Source organism: Gopherus evgoodei, chromosome 1 (assembly GCF_007399415.2).
Source record: "Gopherus evgoodei ecotype Sinaloan lineage chromosome 1, rGopEvg1_v1.p, whole genome shotgun sequence".
Taxonomy (NCBI): Eukaryota; Metazoa; Chordata; order Testudines; family Testudinidae; genus Gopherus; species Gopherus evgoodei.
In genome coordinates this window covers 206,112,568-206,135,017 of record NC_044322.1, presented here as the reverse complement: position 1 = coordinate 206,135,017, position 22,450 = coordinate 206,112,568, and the positions used below count along the sequence as shown (strand labels likewise).

The window sequence follows — 22,450 nt, the reverse complement described above, 5'->3', positions numbered from 1 at the left end:
TTATTTTTTTAGTAGTTTGTTTAACATGATATTGTACTGTATTTGCTTCTTTCATTGTTTATCTCTGCTGCTGCCTGATGGTGTACTTCTGGTTCCAAATGGGATGTGTGGTTGACTGATCAGTTTGTAACTCTGGTATTCATAACTCCAAGGTTCTACTGTACCTCCACTTTGTGACCTGACATTTAACTTGCACCATTACTGACCTTACTAATGCATTTGGCTCAATGGACCTGATTCTGCATTCGGTTACACGATTTATATCCCAGAGTAATTCCATTAACCTAAGCAGAATTGCTCCTGATTCACTCTGATATAAGTGAGAGCAGGATCAGGCTGATATGCTTTGCTGATGGCAGGTTTCAAGCCTTCCAGTTTAGAAAAAATAATGAACCTGTTTGAAAAAACGTAACCTTCTCCCCTCCAACACAACCCAACACAAAACAATATATATAAACCAGTAACATTTTCTTCAGCCTGCATGAAGAAAAAATCTCCATCACAAATCAAAGCAAGACAAAGAGACTGAAACCCACCATCTGACTCCTGGAAATCCAGAGTAGAAAGGGAAGATGCTTAATCCTGTGCCATGCATTTAGTACCCTGCTTGAAGCACTGTGATGTTGCACTTAAAGCTCTAGGGGATCTGGAAAAAAAGTTACAAATGCAACCAAAACTCTCATGAATATGAGCCTCTTAAAAGCATATGAGCTGGTCTGCAATGGCCTCAGGAAATCCCCCTGGATATACAGGTCCTTTTTATCTGCTGTACTGCCTTGACTCAAAGGGAAACCTCATATCACCTCTTTGACCAGAATTGAGCACACATGAAGTCTGCAATGTGGTGCTTTACAATTTACCTTATTTTCAGTTAATTATTTCCCACGTCCATCCCCAAGAAAGCATGGCCTATGTCTACTTACTGTTCTCTTGCTTCAAGCATATAGAGCCCAATCCTGCAAATACTTGTTATCTGGCATAGTGCTTCCTTTGGAGCCAGATCCTCGGCTGATTTAACTGACATAGCTCCATTGATTTCAATAGAGCTATGCTGATTTTCCCCAGCTGATCACGTGACCCATTGATTGTAATGGGATTTGACTACTTGTGGTAGTAATACTACAAGTGATTCTTTTTTGTTTGTTTGTTTTTTACAGGCTCAGGACCGTGTGTTTGTGTGTATTATTTACAACAAAGAGCAAATCTGCTTGACTTTTGATTTTGTTTTTCACATTTCATCACAAACTTGAAAATGAGCTGTGTTTGCCAAAGTATTAAGCTGCATTTCACATATTTTTCACTCAGAATGGGCCCCTTGGAAAAATTGACATGTTAAACACAGCAAGAAAATGAATATATTGACATATGGCTCTTCTTCCTGAACTTTGCAAAGAGGTCAGCTAACACACATCTTAAAAGACTAGACTCCCTATTCTATTACTAGCATAGTCTTATGTAATACCCCAGCACTGATGGTACTTTCTCCAATCCCACTAATGCTAGACTCATTAACGGTTTAGGAAGTGGGGTTTTTTGCCCACAGATTATCCTTTAATTGGAGGGGAGGGAGTGTTAAAAAGTTATAAGAAGGAAACATAGGGAAATGTAGACAGTAATATAAATAATTCTTGTGAATCTACTTTTAACCAGATTTTAAAGCACTGGGTTAAATTTGTTTATTGAAAACTTTAAAAGTTTATTTCAAAATGAAGATAAATCCATTCAACCTAAAGCTGTCTTTGAAATTCATAATGTGGAGGTTCATGTTTTCTTTACAAATATAGTTGTTCCATAAAATTCCACAGAAAATTTAAAAAGGAAGAGGCATGAAATCATCTGAAGCAGCAAACATTTTTTGGAGAAATTTCTCAGAAAAATAGTCTTAATTTTGTACAGCTCTAATGTACAATATGTGTATATCCAATTATTTACAGAGTAAATTACATCTGTGTGTATGTGTGTGTGTTTATATATCAATATAGGTACATGCATTCTCACATATATCATTTTTAAATGTTATCTTTCTGAAGTTTAACTTTATTATAATAATCTTTTCAGTGCCATCATTTGTGGGGAGAAATTCTTTATGATCAAATGTACTATGCCAGAATTAATGTAACTGCTCTGGAAATTCCCCTAAATATGTTGGGCCAGATTCTCATGTACACTAAGGCCTCTTTACGTTGCTCTTTATTTCCTCTTTAAGACCACTTTACATTGCCAGAGTGATTTAAAGGGGCCTAAGTGTAAATCAGAATCTGGTCCTTATATAATAGAATTGTAAAAAGTTCTACTTTAGCTGCTATAATTATGGCCCCGTCCTATAATTGACTGTGCACAGATGGACTCAGCACTGAGCCTAATTCTTAATTACATGAAGGCCCCTTTATGCCTCTCCAGTGCACAACATGTTTAAGGTCTCTATATCCTGCTCCCAGCCCCCAGTGTAAGGGATGGGTTGTGGACATGTTAAGGCATGATCAGAATGCACTGCACCAAGGCTATTCTCTACTTCTCTGTGACCCTAAGGAGCTATTGGAAGCAAAGTGTAAAACAGAGCAGCCTTCAATGTGTTTAATTTAAACTAGGAGCTATGCAGGACCACGTGTGGTCCCAAAATACAACAGGTGAAATCCTGGCCCCAATGAAGACAGTGGGAGTTTTACTACTTATTTCACTGTGGCCAGGATTTCACCCAAGGAAAGCCAAGATGTCTTAAAGTGGTATAACGCCCCCTTAACTCTCCTTTCTTACCTCTGTTCTTGCCAAAAGGATAAATTAACTGAAAATCAGAGAAACAGAGAGAGAGAGAAATTAAGTGACTTGCCCAAGGATAAATAACAAGTCACTATGAGAGAAAAATAAGATCCCAGAAGTGTCTGCCTCAAAGTCCCCTGCAGTGCTGAGACCACTAGACATGCTATCTCTCCCCGTTTTATTAGAGAGATTAAAATATTTTGCAAGACAGCTAGGAGCAAGCTTATAAGGGGTGGAGGGTAGTGTGTGGTACCCCCAAACTTGCTGAAAGTTCCAACCTTCTTCTTATGTGTCTGTCCTAACTAAAGATTATTAAAATAACTACAACCTATATTCAGTGGACTAGAGCTGGGAGAGCTAAAGAAAGGTGAGGACACAATGCAGAAAACTCACAAGACCAGTATATAAGGTTTGTGAACGTGTTAGCAGGGGAATGAGTTGCAGGAGACATCTAGAACACATTTCACTTGGGCTTTTAGAAGAATCTGGGACAGGCCTTTCCTTTAAAGTTTCTTGGAGCAACACTCTAATCACCTAACAAGAAAAGTGTGAGTGCAAATTAAGCCTCCTCAATCACTGAATACCTTGTACTTACTTGTTCATAGAGTCCCTTAAGAAAAATAGAGTTAATATAACATGCTGTGCTGTTTAACCATTTTAATTTTTGATCAGAAATACAGTCTGTTGTACTGGTAATTGTAAATGTATTTTCAAACAACATTTAAAAAGTGGTTTATGGGGAGGAGATGGGTAAGGAAGGAAGCTAATGATTTCACTGTCTAAACATCTTCCCATGCCTTATTTGAGGCACAGAGTGCAGTGTTAGGTGTCTTTTTCTAATTCTACCCTGAACAGTGACTGTATAAATGGAAACTTACCTAATCTTCCCTGTGTGTGTTGGAGTCCGATCTGGTTATTTTTAATGATGTAAATACGTTTTTACTGCTTTTTGACCCTATACATCTAAGAGGGAGCAGGAATCTATTTCATCTTGTGTCTCATCAGCTAGATTGTTTATAAAGTCTCTATAGGCTGAATTGTTGGAAAGCAATTGAAGCAATAGGACTGCAGAGATGTTGCTGAGGACATAATTTGGTCTTCAGGATTTTATTATTGCTGATCATTTGCAAGAAGGGAAAAAAGACTTGATTCCTAGATCCCTGAGTGAGTTTGCAGTGCTGGCAGTTGGAAAAAGCTTAATTTACCAGTAAAAATAAGCACATTTGATTTGGAGTCACTAAGAGACAATGAACATGGAGCACTGATTATGCCATTTTAATTGAGTCACTTTTCAGCATAGAAGCAGTCCATAAGATTGGAGAAGATGCAGTAAAAGGCTACCATGGCTATTTTAAGGAATGAAGGGAAATTCCTATGAGGAAATGCTTTGGGAGTTGAACACATCCAGTACCAGATGCTTCAAAAACAGGTGCTAGAAAGCAGATCCAATTATGATACACAAGGGAGTAAGCTTGGGAAGTTTATACATAGGGTAAAAATGTAGGAATGAACCTGTTCATTGTGCACAAGGGTAAATTCCTTGTAATCAGAGACTAAAGTTAAGACAGGAGAGATTTAGGTTGGATAGCAAGTATGGCATTTTTCACCTTATTGACACGTGGATATGTGTCGAACATAATAGCATGAGCTGGTAGTGATCCTGAATGGATAGGCAAGGTATCTACATGGAGTCTCATAACTTTTTTGGTAATGCCTGTCTGTAGGCAGGGGACTGAGTTTACAGTAGACAGACCTTCATGTCTTCCTGTCCAAAAGGTTCCTGTTGTTTAGAAGTTTATCTCTGTCCACACCCTCTCCAACAGGCTGTGCAAAGTTAGACCTCTGCTCTGAATAAAAATCACATTGCATAGACTTAGAGCTCTTTAGATTTGAAACAGTCAATGAAGTCTGAAGGAATAAATTTAAACAAATTGTCCTGAGAGAATATAGTTACACCACTTTTTTCAGGTAGACAGATTTCTTAACCTGTTCATCTTATTTCTTAACTGTCCTTCTTTACAAAGCACTTCACGCTTTTTAGAACTAAATTTTCCTCTATACCACACAGACCTGGTGATTTCCCGTTAATGTGAACTGACATGTGAAATGCTAAATGTCATCAGTGGGCTTATAGCAAAAGTTATATTTATTAAATAAATGAACGTTGTCATTTCCATCTCCCTCCTACCCTTCTATTTTTATTGAGTCCCTCCTTTGGGGTCATCTTTGTAACACATTAGGGAGTTGGCAGGTTTAGAACTGTGCTAATAGTGGCTTTTCCTTGTGTAAATCCTGCCCTTTGCTAACAGGAAACCTATTGGCAGTGTTCATATGTGAATGTCTTTCCTATATTATATACTCATTCTATACCTATAGAATGCATATCGTGCATCAGGGCTTTCCAACTTCTTCCACTGTAGCTTACCTGTTTCCATTAGGATAGAAACAGCAAATATTCCTCAGGCTGATACACTGGGCTTTCATTTCAGTTCTTTGGCTAAAACTCCAAGGCACCCTCAATGATTTATATGAAGGAAGAATGATAGTGATACTGAGAGACGGAAACAAAGAAAGAGGCTATAAGGGTGTAGCTGTATTAATAACTGTGATAAAATCTCCTGAGATGAAGGTGGTGTTCAATTCTAGACTCATTCTTGGCCTCTTGTATTGATGCTTCATTTCTGCCCTCAGTTATACAAGTGAAATTCTGATTGAAATCAGTGGCTGTGTGACCGATGTAACTCAGGGTAGAATCAGACCCACTGATAGCAGAGCCTTTAGGGCCGCTTTTCTGCACTAGGAACTATAGGAGATTCAGGAACCAGTTCATCAGGAGCTCATTGTATGCTAATGAAATACATGTCCTATAGGAGAAATTCACCTAGGGTGAAATCCTGGACCCATTGAAATCTATGGCAAAATTCCCATAGACTTCAAGAGGCTTGGGATTTCAAGCATAGTATCTAGTACCAAGAAAGTGAACTGAGAAGTCAATTAATCAGGTTCTTCTGATGAATCTTTTGGAAAAAATCTTCAGCCACTTGTGAGAGTGACTTTAGAGAAAAATATGATGATCTATCAATGTTAAAATTCTTACAAACATTTCTTTTAGAAGCTTTGGTGCCGCCATGCTTTGGAGCAGTGACTTGCATTTGGCTGGAAGAGAGAGGGTGTCCTATAGTCAGGGATGTTCCTTTCATTTTCCCCATGAAAATCCTTCTGAATATGACCAAATTATAAATCTCTGAAATCAGCTGTGTGTGCTTGTTCACTAGAGGTTTATTAGAGGCTGACAGCTGGATTATCCAAATATTCCGTTTGAATGGAGCACCCTCCATCCCCACAGAGCTCCGTACTAAGCACACTGAGCATGATGACCCCCATTGAGAGTGATGGACATGGTCAAGCCAAGGGCATTGGACACCAGAAGTGAATGCAAGGAAACTGCCTGTCATGTGCTCTCAGTACTCAATCTGCTGGTGCCCACTTCCCAGGGAGCATGGATGAGAAGTAAAAATCAGACTGATTTGAATAGGGAGGGGCGAGGATGGAGATAGGTTGGACAGGTGGGGGAATAGTAGGAGGGGGAATGGGGACAGGCTGGTGCAGGGGGACAGGAGCAGTGGGGAAGGGGACAGACTGAGGGAGGCAAAAGGACGGGGGAATGGGATGGACTTGGTTGGTGGACAGGAGCTGAAGGGGATAGGAGCAGGGAATATGGGGATCCGAAGGGCCCAGGCTGTGGGGTATGTGGTTGGGCACAAGAGCAGTAGGGGGCAAGCTGGGGATGGAGGCAAGAGGGTCTGTAAGCATTAGAGCTCCCTCCCTTCAGAACCTGGGATTGAACCCAGGATTCCTGAGTCGCAGCAGATAGCTGTGAAACCCACTAGCAAAATATCTTTCTCATCCCTCTGTGGTGGCTGGCGCACTTTGAAGATAACAGCATACAACTGCTACCAGTTACTGTGTCCGTTCAAGTGCTAGAGTTTTGTGCTGTAACTCTAAATCTTCCAGTCATGTCAGGGTCAGTATGGTCCCACATGATGGAATGTGATTGTTCAGTGTGCTTTTTTTTTACAAAACTAGGAAATTATATTTAAAAAATTCATTAAAATAAGATTAATGTTGCAAAGTCAAGAACTCAAAAGTTATGAAATGCCAGTAATAATGTTGTCTGTGCAACCTTCATTTGGCCCCCTTGTGCCATTATAATATTGCCTAGTGCCATAATGATATTATGTGATTGTCTTTGATTACGAGTACATACTGTTTGTTCCACTGGACCCCTGACTCAAGTGATCAGGACCTCACTGTATCTCATCAGAAACGTAGCACTTCCATCCGCACAGAGCCAGTTAGTACCTCATTGGATTATTAGTTCAGTAGTTAGCAGAGAAAAGAACGCTAGTTTGTTTCATGGCCATTTCTAGAAGCTCCTTTTTTTAAATGAAGGATCTTTGTGAGCTCTTGACTGCACTGTATTTCACTGAGATTTTCTTTTGCGCTCCTCCGAAGTGACTTCATTTCTGTAACACAGCTAACGGACATTGTTCACTTCTCTATGGGCAACGTTCTTTGTGTGAGGGAGGCGGACTTGTATGTTTATCAGTCTGTTTTATGCCAGGTGACCTGTTTGCTTCTTTAGTGGATCTGTCTCCCTTTGAACTGGATTAGTTCTTTTGATAATCTGTACTTAGTCGGTGGACAGTAGTTGATGGGCAGAGCTGGATTTAGGGGTAGGTAGGATATAATCCAGTGCTCTAGGTGACTCTAAGTGACAAATGGCCAACCCACCCTCTTCCTGGAGCACAGGGCAGTGGGTACAATGCTGTTGCCAGCTGTCAACTGTCCACCTGCAGTATGGCATATACATACAGCTAGCACTAAACCTGCTGATAGGTTTGTCACATGTAGAAAAGATAACTGAATTAATTTATAGAGCATGCTTCTTTTTAAGCATTATAATATAATATAATATAATATAATATAATATAATATAATATAATATAATATACAGTATGAGAGGAGATGCCCACAGCTAGTCTTCCAGATAGACAATCATCTCCTCAGAGTCTTAAGTGTAAAGGATGATCCCTTTTTCTCTCTATCCTGTTCCCACACTTTAGAAATGAACCTGTGTGGCATAGCTGCATCTGTGCAAGTGGTGATCTACAGGAGATATTCATAAAGTGGAATTTATGGATTTAGTTCTCCAGCCCTACCCCATTTGGAATATCTAGAACATACCATACTACCTGCACGTAATACATTTTCAATGTGTGTGTTGGGGGTAGGGAAGCGGGGGGGAATTCCCACCATTTTGATAAATGGATGTCCTGTGCGCATAGTGTCCTGAGGGTCAAACATCTTCTAGTAGCAGCAATGATGTTACCTGCTTCCCTTTCTTCAGGCAGAAAGGGTGGCTATTCCATACCTGTTAAAAGCAGAGTTTTCAGAAGTGTCATAATTACCTCCCCGTGCCTGCCATGCAGTACTTTCACTGCACTGTTTATCACTACAGTTAATCCATTTTAGCTGCCACTCAGATTGCAACCCAGGGCAGAATTAATAGATTGTTTTGCACCTATTTGTAGTTAGAAATTTTGCCTTTAAGAAGACCCTGTGCTATGCTTAGGACTTATCGATCCATAATATCTGGGATTGCCTTTCTATCTACAGCATCCATCCATCTACAATTGGTGTCTGTGTCTGTCAGTGGCATCTGTCTACCCTACCTAGCTGTTGATACCAAAGATATACCCAGATAGAGCATATAGTCTCTGCACCTTAAAAGTCCATCTGATCCATCAGGAAAATTCCTCTGAATAACATTAAGCTCTGGTTTTGAAAACAAAAACAATACCTCTAATAACAAAATCAACCATCCTGCAGGACAGGTAGAATTTGAAGGCTACAGAATTGTGTGTGTTTGTGTCCAGCAACAGAACCTTCCATAGCATGTTAATAAAAAAAAGAGAAGGAATCTTCTAGCTTTTTAGGGAGGGCCTCTGTATAATGTCATTTGTATTTGTACTTTTTGTTCTGTGGTAAGTTTTAATAGTTACCCTTTGAGGATTTTCCAGTCTAGCTTATCAGAATACACCAACAGTCTTTTCTGTAATATTCGCATTTCCCCTTTGGTTCAGCCAAGCCCACTGACAGATCATTCAAATTCAATTGTTTTATGTCTAAGCCGAACAGCTAATTAAAGTAGGGATGATTAACCTGACTGGCAGCGTCGCTCTCTCTCTCCTCTCCCTCTCTCTCACTCTCTCGCTTGCTTTCTCTCTCTCTCTCCCTCCCTCCTGTTCCAATCAGTCTTTTTCTCACTCTCTCTCTCTCTCTGTCTTTTGCTCTACTGTTTTTTTTTCCTCTCTCTCCTAAACGTGGTCTGCTTGCTGATGGCAGAATGGCACTCGGAGATTTGTGCATTGTGTCTGGTTTCCTACGGGCAGGCTGACCCAGTGCCTCTAGGGACTTATCAATAGACCACTCAGAAGAGACAGAGACAGGAGAAAGGAGGAGGGGTGGGGGGGGAGAGAGAGAGAGAATCAATATCAAGAATAGAAGGAGCTCCGAAGCCATTTTTTTTTTTTAAAGAAGTATCAGGACTTGGGAAGAGGGTGACAAAGAAGGTTTTTCAAAGAGGCAGTGGAGGAGGTTCTAATAAATTTGGAAGGAAACAGTTCCCTGTCTTGGGAAAAAAGGAGAACTCCTGGCTGATTAGCATTCACACCAGGTATGAGATGTTCCCTACCCCTTATCACTGTGTCGCAAGCAAGATGGAAAGCTTTTTTTTTTTTTTTTTTTTTTGGTGATGGAGCGAGCATTTATTTTGGTATGTTTGTTGTTGGATGGAGGGGGAGAGAATCTGTGGGCATTCATGTGATGGGAGCAGGAAGAATGGAAGCAGGGCAAAAGAGGGGGGTGGGGAGAAGAGTATGGAGTATGTTACTGTGTCTCCTCTCTTTGTGCACTCCTGGGGGGGGTTACCCAAGTTCATTTCCAGCAGGTGGATTTAGACGGGGAGTTACTTAACGCTTGACCGCCAGTTTTGAAAAAAAAAAAAAAAAAAAAGCTTCCTATATCTATTAAAGGAAGCTCCAATTTTTTCCTTCTCTCTCTCTCTCTTCCCCCCCCCCCCCCCTAACCAGACAGCGGGAGGGTTTCTGGCTCTCAGCCAGCCCCAAAGCCTCTAAGTGTTTTGCACTTGTTTCAGGGAGTCGCTGCCCGGGGATTTTTTCAGCATTTTCACTAGAGAACAAAGAGTTCTTTACAAAGGGTAGGGGGAGAGCAAGCTTAACGCCTGAGATATGTTTTTCTATTTTTATTAGGGTGTTTTTTTCTCCTTAAAGGAAAGTGACAGAAGCAGACCACAGAATACGTGACAGCAACAAAATACATTGAAAGGAGATTCAGTTCCCTTACCCTCGATTTATATTTTAGAATAAATCGAAGGAGAGATGGGGGGGGGAATGGGATCAAGTGAGTTTAATATATTGCTCTTTTCTCCATTTTTTTCCAATCTCTCCCTAAAACCAGCCGCTGCTTTGCTGACTTTACCTGGCTTTTTTTTTCCACCATAAAAGTTATGCTGTGAGCAGCTTGTTTACTTTTTAAAAAAACAAAAGAAAATAACAAACAAGGAGATTCTCACTGGGGAGAGGAGGGAGGAAATGAGGGAGGGTGCAATGGAAAATAAATGAGTGGAGGCAGGAATCTTTCACTTTCTTTCACTTAGGAAAAAAGTTAGTAATGGCTTGTGGAAGCTGGGTTCCTAAAATACAGATGGGGCACTATGGCATGCATCAATGGCTACAGCTTTTTCCTTGCCATCTTTCTAAAAGAAACCTCTCATTGGCAGCCTCAGATGTTTAGTGAGACTCGGGTTTTTTTGTTTTGTTTTGTTTTGTTTTGTTCCTCCTGCTAGATGGGACCATCTCCAGAGGGGCTACGTTTCATCTACAAACTGTGCTTAGTTCTCTAATGGAGCCACAGATAATGATTGCACAATGGATCTATGTGCGTTATAGGTTTGTGTTTATGTATGTGCATTTTGTGTAATGTGCATATTCTTATGTGCACTTGTACATGTAATATACATAGGCTATCACACATGTAATATACAAGCTAATAGTATATTGTGGTGAAGGAGATGCTTGTATATGAAATGTATGTGTGCATAGTATACAAAATACACTAAATGCCATCCACAGTGCCTCTTGTACATTTGTTCAGATATTTGAGTACACAGACCGCTGCAAATTTGCAAGCTCAAGGAAATGCTTCTTAAGCTAAACTCTTCCTTCCTTCTTTTATTGATTTATATTTTCCTTGCTTTGTCAAATTTCAGACCCCAAAACGACATACACACCCAAAAAATCATAAATACACAATGTATAGAACTAGATCAAAGGCAGTTCTAACAATTGTTTTTGGATACAAAATATCATTAGTATTATTTTTTTTCTTTTATTCGTGCTGCATGCCTCTCTCCCAAGAAGTGATCGTTTATAGCTACATATGTACTGCATACATTTATACAACATTGTTTTTTGGCAACCCTGTGCATTTAATAGGTGCATATTCAGAATGAATGTGTTTACAGAAGATGAAAGGGACAAATTCTTCTCTAAGTACAGAGTGACTTCTTTGCAGTGGAGTTACTCTGGATTTACACTGGTGTAACTGAGGATAGAGCCTTGTCTGAAGTGCCTCATGGACTCCATAGTTGTGTGTGAAATTCCAGAATAATGAGAAGTTGGGAGAAAGTGGTGGACACTGCAAGAAGTTCAGTGGCCTGTTGACAGACAATTAGAAATGTCAAAAATTCCCTTCCTTTTTGTGATGGTGGTGTTTTTTAAGTCTTCATTTCCTTCAGTATTCTGGAGACTTTTCTCACCTTCTGACTTTTCATTGTTTTAATGTTTTCTGTTATTTTTGTCTCTCTCCCTCTCCCCCAATAAAAATAAAAAAATTACCTAGAAAAGTAAACACAAACATGCTGAGAAGGAACTCGGCCGTTGAAGTTTTCCATAGAAGAGAGATCTCATTTACCCCCTCCCTGAATATTTTTTTCTTTTCTTTTTCTATAACATGCTACATGAGCATTTTGTGTCTGCAACCCCGAAGGTGGTGACAGAAGGAGCAGGGCATGCAGTACTGTAATCTGCATAAGCCCCCCCTCAGTCTCAACTCGAAGGCATCTTCCACCGGCTAGCTCTGTTTCCAGAAGTACAGTGAATGACGATAGCTGTCTTCCTGGGATTCTTCGTGGACCTGACCTGAGAGTAACACATTCACAGTAGAATTGTGAAAAGAGAGGGGGGAAAAATAGAAAACAAGGGAAGAAAAGCTCTTTGAGCAGGAACACACTGGCTCTTTCTTCCTGCAGGCAATCTGCTTCTGGCGACGTGTCCTGCACTATCAGATATCATATGACTCCTTATTTGGACTCCCTTTTGTAGAAGGGGCCTGTTAGGATTCTGTTTGTTTTCTTTTTCTTTCATTTCCTTCTCCCTTATTCCCCCCCCCCATTTTTGTGTGTCTATGTGTATGTTTTCCTTTCATTTTCTCAGGTTTTTGTTCTGATGCTTTATTTAAAGAAAAAGCTTTAATTATTTCCAAACGCTGATTATAATCCTCTGCCAAAATTGAACTTCACTGTAGATTATTTTTTTTAAATACCTCTTTTGGTTTTATTTCTACCATTTATCCCTTTTATCTCCGTTACTATTCCTCAGACATGTGTGCACACATTTATATATGTACATATATCTATATACACCTTTTTCTTTTCTACTTTATGGGATAAGTTAGGAAGCACCTGTCAGTGTAAGGGAGAGGAGAAACACTGGGCCACTGGTAGCTGATTCAAATCTATGCTGCTAGTTTCACTTCAGTAAACATTTATTTATTTATTTTGTTTGACATCATTTATTTATTGAATCTGAAAGCTTCATAGATCATGAACTGTAGACTGAACTTTTGTGCGTCTTTATGAGCAACAGTGGAAGTTCAGAAGGAGGCTGTTAGGAAACGAAAATATCTTGCATAGGAAATACAGAATAAAGTACAGGATACAAATCAGACCTGGGGTGTGTATGTTACAATGGACGTTGCCTGTAACAGAGCATTGATGGCCAATAACTGAGGGGGAGGGGAAGAAAGCAACTGGGAGTCAGAGGTGTATGACCATATGAACAATCCTTATGGAAACAGCATTTGTTTTAGGGACCTACCTTTTAGCTAAGTGAGATGACTGTGTTCCCCACTTGTGCTGATTTTAACAATAAATCACTCATATGGAGTTTATTGTTACTTTTTTTCTGAAACTCGATGTACATATGTCTTTACTTGTGGAGACTTCAAAAACCAGGTACTGTCTGCTGTAGAGAGTCATTAAAGAACCTGTGGCATTCTTTATAAGAAGTGGACATTTAGCGTTGTTTCCAAGGGCCAAAATTTCTCCTCCCCAAACCGCTCTACAATCTTCTGTGCACTGGCTGGTTGCCATCTTCAAGTGGAAGGAACGTTTGTATTTTGTATATACAGTTAGCATGCTATATTTTGGATAGATGGTACATGTGTGCATAGACTGTGATGTAAAAAATGGGCCACTTTATTATTAGTTTATATTTGAATCAGCAGATGAGCACTGTAAAGCCCATATGTCAGACATATGCCACTAATACAGACTTTGTTACAGACCTAGAGGTAACTGCATTTCAGTTTTACCCTACATATGTAGAACCAAATGCAGAGGTCCCTACTCATTTTTTATCCAAATCTGACACTGTTGAACTCAGTGAGAGTTTGCCCAAGTAAGGGCTACGTGAAAACAGAGTTGGGATTTAAGGATTAGGCCCATTTCTTATAAATGGAAACAGAAAAATAATGACTGTATGCATAATATCACACAGAATAACATTGATGTATAATATGTAGCACACAGTCTTTGCAGTAGAGATGCTGTAGCTGTGATTGAGATGGCCCTTCTATTTTTAAACCTTATTTTTCATCTCCTCACTTTCAGCCTCAATGGTAATTTTCTGAGAAATATTTCATGATCTGTCTCAACAGTTTGAAGCCAACATGTTTCCCTTTTTTGCAGTCATCTAAGCATGAATGAAAAAGAATCTTTAACCATTTAAGACATTTTAAAGGTTTCTCTCTCTCTTTCTTTCTTTTAACATTTTGTATTTAGGCACATACATGATCCTGAATGAGTAGCTGGGGTTTGTCTTGGAAGAAATTTGGTTTTGAAATAAATGTTATGAACATTTAAAAATTATGTACCGTTCCTGCATGGTACATTATGTTCCTTGTTGCTTTAAGCACGTACCGATGTTCTGAATAGTCATAGCTGCAAATATTTATTTGCAAGATCATTTTCGTAGCCACCCATGAATCTAGATGACTTGACAATAAGTAGAGGGGTCAAATTATAGCTGGAGACCTTTCTAGGTATAATGCAGAAGACTTCTAAACTCTCTTGCAAGCTTTGACCATATGATCAGGGTGAGCTCTGCTCAAACTCTTTATCCTAGAACTACCACCCCCTGAAACTTTTTAACTTGGTTACCTGCAGAGTTGATTATTAAATTGTAATACTCATGCAAATCCAAATAATGATAATGTGGATGTACAGGTGCATCATGAGATTGTGGAGTCACATAAAATTAAAACAGAAGTGACAGTAACTGGGTGTTTGCAAGTGCAGGGCTGCAGTGGTCTTAGGCTAAATTCATAACTAGTGTAACTCCATTAGTATAACTTGAAGCCATTGGAATTAAACCAGTATTATGCATGATTTGATGTGACTGCTCCCATCTGATTTTTAAAAGCCAAGCAGAGTTGGGCCTGATCGTTATTTGGGTGAGTAATTGCCAATGAGAAGTCACTTTATGTAACACACGTATCTATAGTGCACCAGAGTGTTGCTTTTGGGCCTCTTAAGATGACTACTGACAATGGACACAGATTCTTCTTTAGCATGATAGGTTACCCTGCTGCCTTCAAATACCAGAGATTTCCAGTTAAATTTCTTGCTGAAAACGAGTGCTGACAAGTAAGGATAAGCTCATTTAACATTTTGCAGAACATGGAATTTCTCTGTTCTGTTTTTGCCACATCCGTGCAGGCTTTGCAATTTTGGTTTATTTTTGTCAGGTTTATTTTGCATTTATTTATTAGATCTGTTTATTATTGATATGGGTGAGATCATATTTTCATCCTAAGCACCAATTTTCAACAGTTTACCACTTTCACAATAAATAAATCAGAGTTGAAGTTTCTAATATTTGTTCTCAGCTCAGAGGTGAATATTATTTTGGAAGATATGAAAAAAAATAGTTGTTTTCTTTTTTTAGGACTGGGCAATCAAAGACACTTCTGATTACTTACATTATTTTTTCTATTTCTATTTTAATTTTTAGTGTTTAATACAAATATAAGTTATAAGCAACTAATTTCCTTAAAGTAATTAAATTTACAATTTTTAATCTCAAAAAATCAAAAAAATCCATGCAATGGTTTCTGTAACCACTGTAACTCTGCGACATTGCAGATGCCACTCTCCTCTTAACACCTCTTATATCCTCCTTTTCCTAAGCCTGGGAAAATACTTGGGCTTCTAACAGGTGTCCAGAAAAACTCAGATCCAAACACTCCTGAACATTTGAAATCATAAGGAATCCAGATCCATATTTTGTGGTTTGAGCCCATCTCTGTTGAAGAAGATAACATTTAATTTTCAGATTTTTGTGCAGTTAAGTTTGCAATCATGGCATTGCATTTAAGATAATAAATCGAAGTGTGTTTCTGATCCTGTTCCCACTGGAGTCAATGGGAATGGAACTGGATCTTTTGGGTAAGATTTCTCATAGCATTTTCCAAAAATGTATTTTATGTCAGATGGCATTTACAGTTTTGACTGTCTGGAGAACAGTGAAGAAATTAGTTACCTAGAATATTTTGTATGCATTCTCTTGAATAGCATGGATCATGAAACTCTTTCACCTGTTAATCTCAACTACATATCCCATAAAGTTTAAAGAACTAGTATGAGAAACAATTTTTATTCCTTCCCCCATAAAAAAGTTGTGTGATGATTTTTCTGGCCAGAAAACCGGGAAATACCAAAAAAAAATTGTGTGTGCATATGTAGGAAGGTGCCAAGTCTTCTCCGGTGAGGAGATCAGCTGTTCTTGTCTTTTTCTTTACTTTTTTTTTTAATTTTGTTTGTCACATTTTTTTTTGGCTTGCTGAAGCATATCCCCATAATCTTCAGAAGCCACAGCAAATTCCCAGTGCCACAACAACACTGTACAGCTGGAGAGAGGAAAACAGAGCTGATCAGCTGCAGGCTTCCCCACTAATGAAATGAGCCAGCAGGCTGCTTTGCATTTTACGTACTGTTCCTGCCTGTGTGCTGCAGGGCCCCAAGGGTGTACAGTACATGGAATTTTTCCCTCTGTAACTAATAACTTTTCGCCTCAGGGTCCAATCTTGCAATCACTCTATGCATGGAATTCCCACTAAAGTTAGTGGGAGATCTGTGTCCTGAAGGTATGGTTGAAATGGGTGCTCATTGATCACATGGCCTCTCCTGCTAACACAGTTGGAGGTCCAGTCTATTTATCTGTCTTTTTCTGAAGGAGATATTCATAAAGAGAAAATATAACATATAATGTGAAACGTAAGCCTGCATTTTGCATCCATATTACTTTGTATTTTGTTCCTTTCAGCCAGGATCAGACTTGGCCCGTATTTGGGCTGGAGGACCTTCATGACATACACATGCGCTGCAGAAAGTGGAGTCAGTGACTGAGATAGGGACACTGTTGTATCTGATCAGTATTGAACTAATGCCCCAGCGTGATGGTGTGGGGTGATCTGTGGTGCTGGGAGTGCTGTCTTTTGGATGGAATGTAAAATAGAGATCTAGGCCATTTGGGTCCTGTCTCAAAAGCCTCAGTGAGTGCGGGAAATTGATGGGGCTGGCAGTGAAGGGGGGACAGTCCCAGCAGCAAGAGAGGGGACATTTGCTAAGGGAGACCAGGTAATTCCTCCCATCCCCAGGAATCTCTGGTACTAATTGGCCAGCATTCCTCAGCTCCTAGGATTCAACCTGGAGTAGGGACCATGCATAATCTCTTTCACTCCATTGGAACACCCTTCCCCCTCATTTGGCCAAGGGTGTCAGAGAGTCTCGGAGGAGGGAAGCTACCTGGTGTCCCTCAAAAAGTGTCCTCTCCCTCACTATTAGGACTGCCCACCTTTGCCACCGTCCCCATCAGATTCCAACCTCCTGAGGCAGGTGGTTGGCATTTGTGTCCTGACTAAATATCAGTTGTGGTCACTGCATTCTGCCTCCTTAAATTCCTCCTGAAGTTTCAGTTGGATACTTTCTGACATGAACTGCTGGAAAAGCATTGCTGGGTATTGTTAAAAAGTTGCCAGGGGGGATATGGTAGAGGTTTATAAAAACGTGGCTGGTGTGGAGAACATAAATAAGGAAATGTTATTTACTCCTTCTCATAACACAAGAACTAGGGGTCACCAAATGAAATTAATAGGCAGCAGGTTTAAAACAAGTAAAAGGAAGTATTTCTTCACACAATGCACAGTTAATCTGTGGAACTCCTTGCCAGATGATGTTGTGAAGGCCGCGACTATAACAGGGTTCATAAAAGAACTAGACATGTTCATGGAAGATAGGTCCATCAATGGCTACTAGCCAGGATGCACCAGATTCAAAACCATGAGCGACGGCATGGACCACTTGATGATTACCTGTTCTATTCATTCCCTCTGAACCGCCTGGCATTAGCAACTAGGTGAACCATTGTTCTGACCCAGTATGACAGTTCTTATGTTATCTCCTATCCAGAGATTGTTGCATTTCAGTGATGAGTAAAACAAAATATTTGGGAATCCAGTCAGGATGAAATGTAAACAATAATATTAGCACTAACACACTGCACTTCTATAGCATAATTGAATTAAAGATGACAAAATGCTTTATAGACGTTAATGATTTAAGTTTCGTAACACCCAGATGATGATTGTCAGTATTATCACTCATTTTACAGATGAGGAAACTGAGGCACAGCGAGTTTTGAGTAACTTGTCCAAATTCACACAGCAAATCATTGGCAGAGCCGGGAAGATAACTTGGGAATCCTGGATCTCAGGCCCATGCTCTAACCACTAGGCCACGCTGCCTCTCCAAATGTAAGTTGTTATTAACATATAGTTTCTCTTTCACGTGAACTGTCATTTATTATATTGCTACATTTACATATAGTTTTCAAAGCTATTTGTGTTTTAAATAGTGATTTGCACACTCACATCTCTGTCTTTATATAACCATGCAATGGAGCAGGAATCGGCAACCTCTGGCACGCGGCCTGCCAGGGTAAGCCCCCTGGCGGGCTGGGCTGGTTTGTTTACCTGCCGCGTCCACAGGTTTGGCTGATCGCGGCTCCCACTGGTCGCGGTTCGCTGTACCAGGCCAATGGGGGCTGCGAGAAGCCACGGCCAGCACGTCCCTCGGCCTGTGCCACTTCCTGTAGCCCCTATTGGCCTGGAGTGGCGAACCACAGCCAGTGGGAGCCGCGATCGGCTGAATCTGTGGACGATGCAGGTAAACAAACTGGCCCAGCCCTCCAGGGGCCGCGAGCTGAAGGTTGCCAATCCCTGCAATGGAGTCATGATGCTGAGATCTTGGCAATAGTATTAATATTTTGTAAGCTCAAAGCACTGTATAAATGTTGTAGTAAGTTACAGCAATGCTATAAATCCAAAATTTGGAATGAGTCTAAGCAGGGCTTGAAAAATTCCATTCAGCTTAGGCCAGTAGAAAACATACCGGGGTGATTGTCAAATCTTGAGTTCTTAAACTTTTTTGTTTTAAAAAAAAATCTAGCCCTTATGGTTATGAAGATAATCTTCCAAATGGAAATTCAGTTTAAGTCAAGGTCCTGTTGATTTCATAAGTCTTCAGTCTTACAGCTGAGTTGCTGCTGAAAGCTTTTCCAAGCTGCAGAGGGGTAAAAACTGACTGGTCTTGACAGTTTTTGTAGCTGCAGGTGGGAACCCTTGTGAAGCTGACAGGAATCAGGTCAGTTTCAATATGAGGCTCTTTGGGAAAAGTTCTGAGCGGAAGCAGCCATGGCAGGCATAGGAATTGTGCACAAGGGAGGACCATCCAAAAGTGGAGGTTGTGGAGGGGAGTGTATTAATGGAGATGCCCATCACTGCCACTCTTTCAGCATCTGGCAGGCTCTGGGGTGGGAAAGGATAGCCAAGAAGTAGGAGAATTCTCCTATTAGTCAAAGGGAGATGGGGGGGGGGGTTATTTATCAAACACTGACTAGCTGGAGGCTTCAAAAGATAAGACTACCAAACAGAATCCAGAGACAGCAAGTTGGGCAGTGTCTTGGCTTCTCCCCGGGGCATTGGTTGAAATACATTCATATTCATAGATATTAAGGCTAGAAGGAAGCATAATGACAATCTACCCTAACCTGCAGACATAGGCCATAGAACATAACCCAGTGATGCCTGCTTCAGACCCATATCTTCTGGCTGAGCTACAGCATATCTCTTAGAAAGACATGTAATCTTGTCTTCAAGTAATAGAGACTTCACCACACCCCTAGATCATATGTTCCAATGGTTAGTTATCCTCCCTGTTAAATATTTACTCCTTTTTTTTCTAGTCTGATTGTGTCTACTTTCAGCTTCCAAACACTGAATCTTGTTATGCTTTTGTCTTCTGGATTAAAGAGCCCTCTGCTGTCAGAAATTGGTTCCCTATGTAGGTATTCATAGTCTTTAGCTTGGTTCTCTGTCTGTTAGATGTCTGCTGACCTTTTGAAGCCAGATGTGCAGTTGAAAGGTTGGGGGTGAGTATGTTGGTAGAGTTAGGTTGTGGATGGGGAGGAAGGTGTAAGGGTGTAGAAGGGGAAGGTGACTGATGGGATAGAAAAGAGAAGCAGCATACTTTGAAAGAGATTTTTTTTCCCTATGTGAGCAAGGTGGAAAAGAGAAAATTTGTTAAAAAGGTGGACGTCCCACTGGAGAGAAGGAAAGGGAAAGAGATATAAGGGGTTGGAGGGAGAGAGAAGCATTGGAAAGAGATAGAGAAAACAATGTTAAAAGAGATACATGATGAGCTATTACAGGCAAAAAAAAGAGGAGGGGGGAGTGAAATGAGCCTGTAGTGGTCAGAAGGTACAACACAAATGCATGAGAGAGAGAGTAACTTATGTTAAAAATATAGCAAGATGATTAACAATATTATAATTGGGTACAGTGCACAATAAATGGCAGTGTTGTTTTAAAATGAAGGTAACGTGGCTTTACATGTATATTTCAGCCTGGCTAATAGGGACTTAGGGCCATATTTTTAAAGGTGTGTGTATATATACACCTTAAAAAGTACAGCCCTTAGGCTCCTAAGTGACTTAGATGCTTTTGAAAATGGTGTCTTTAGTGCTCAGATTAGTGGAGGACTCGTACGTTTTTCAACCCATGGCCTGAACACAAATGCCAATTTGCGGAAATTTTGGATCTCAGCTTTGTGACTTGGGCCCATCACTGCTCAGGATTAATGTCCTAGTCTTCAGGATCTAATAAAAGAGAAGCTGGCTTGGAAGGGAGAAAGCATTTCTTAAGACACAGCTATTTTCATTAAGAGCAAAGGGACCAAAGAAGTGAGTTCTCCAAGTAAATCTGTCTATGTGTAAATGTTATTTTGATTTTCAAGTTTGTTCTGGTGTGAATACCTTGCTGTAGTACTGAAGTGGTATATTGGCTTTCCTCTAGAGAGCATGTTCTGGTGGTTAGGCTACAGGATTCAGTCATTGATCTGGCTCTGCTACAGACTCAGCGTGCAACCTTGTGCAAGTCATTTCACCACTTTGTCTGCGTTTATTTAACTATAAAATGGGACTAATAGTTCTCTACCTCACAGGGGGTTATGATGCTTACTTCAGCAAGGCTTGTACAATGTTTTGAGATCATTAGATGCAAGGTGCTATAGAAGGGCAAAGTGTTATTAATCTTTGATTCTCATGCAATTAAGTATAGAGAAATTGGAATACTTAGATCTTTGCCTCTCAGATTCCCAGGCATGTCTATCTTGTATTTTTATTAACTTGTAAAATTAGTTTGATAACGCCTGTCAGTAATGTTATAAGAGTACTGTGTGTGAAGGTAATAAATTCCACACATTGAAAGTAATGTATTACCACTCTTCTCTTCTTAAATCTTGATAAGATCATTTGGCCAAGATAGAACTAGGGTTGGCTTCTATTAAGAAAAAAATAACGTTTCTTTTAGAAGGACTTAGATTTCCTCTTGAAATCACAGGCCTGAGTCCTAACCAGACCAAGAAAATAAAGAGGTTGAGACCAAATAATTTCTAAGCAGCTACTATAGCAGTGGTGGGCAACCTGCGGACCCACGGGCCACACGCGACCCATCAGGGTAATCCACTGGCAGGTTGCCAGACAGTGTGTTTACATTTGCACAGCTGCCCACAGTTCCCGGCCAATGGGAGTTGCAAGAAGTGGCGCAGGCCACAGGGATTTGCTGTCTGGCGGCCTATCAGCAAATTACCCTGACAGACCTAAGGTTGCCCACCACTGTACTATAGGCTAAACACTGACACTGCTAATCTGGACCAATCAGTCTGACTTTTAAGAAGATATGTGCTTTTGTAGTACACTTAAAGGGGTAAAAAGCAACCCTTCAAGCTGTCTTTGTATGGCTGACTTGTCTCTGATTTGAATGAAGTCCATGGAACTAAACTCCATGATACTTATTCCTTGCTAGAAACTCATATATAGGTTTTCTTGTCGATTAATGGATCACTGAGTGTTGTACTCTGACATTTTTCAAACAGTGCTATCCCAGTGAATTTGTGTGAGCCAAAAAAGACTCAGAAGGAGCAAAAAGTATAACTGATAGAAACATGAAAATCATTTCTAAAACCATTACTGCCTGTCACTAACATGGTGAGGATTTACATTCTGCTTAAGGCAGTTTAAAAAAAGGAATGATCAATATACTTGGGGCCTAAACTAACAAGGAGGGAACAATTTAATCCATTCCCAGTGCTGAAACCCAACTTTTACCTGCACAGAGTACTGCTCCAATGTTTCCACGTACTGTCCAGTGAGATAGCTAACTGGAAGAGCTGGTGCGGGGAGGGTGAATGGTCAATATTTGCCTCAAAATTTTTTGAAAGAAATGAAAATGATCTAAATATTAGGAGAAATTATTCCTTTTCTTGGCAAGAAAAAAAACACTGAACATTTTTTTGTTTAACTAAAAAACAAATTTGTGTCAGGTTTTGGTTTTATGTTGTTTCTGTTAATATTTTATGTGAAAATTAGTTGCTTTTTAATTTTGACTAAATGAAAATTTCCATTAAAAATTGTTTGGGAAAATTCATTTTTATAAATAAAGTCAAGCATTAATTTTGACCAGTCCTTATGAATGGTCACTTACCATGAATAACTAAAAAATAGTGCACCTGACAGAGTAAGCTTGATGTCAAGAAGAGTTGGTGGCAGTGGTCACTTTAACCTTGTTGATGTAAGGTTGGTTTGGGTTAAGATTAGGAAAATGACACTGCTTGTGAGGGTCATTCATAGTGAAGAGTGTAAGGAATGTGATA

The 22,450-nt window shown here is 40.0% G+C and overlaps 1 protein-coding gene across 7 annotated transcripts in view; it reads left to right on the top strand.

The window, feature by feature from the left end:
• Positions 1-22,450, top strand: part of ZBTB20 (zinc finger and BTB domain containing 20) — a 626,502-nt gene that overhangs the window by 492,243 nt on the left and 111,809 nt on the right. For all 7 annotated transcript variants that reach the window (XR_003996513.1, XR_003996514.1, XR_003996515.1 and 4 more), the window contains one exon: positions 17,853-17,994. The gene's annotated coding sequence lies outside the window, so the exon portion shown is untranslated. The remainder of the gene's footprint in view (positions 1-17,852; positions 17,995-22,450) is intronic.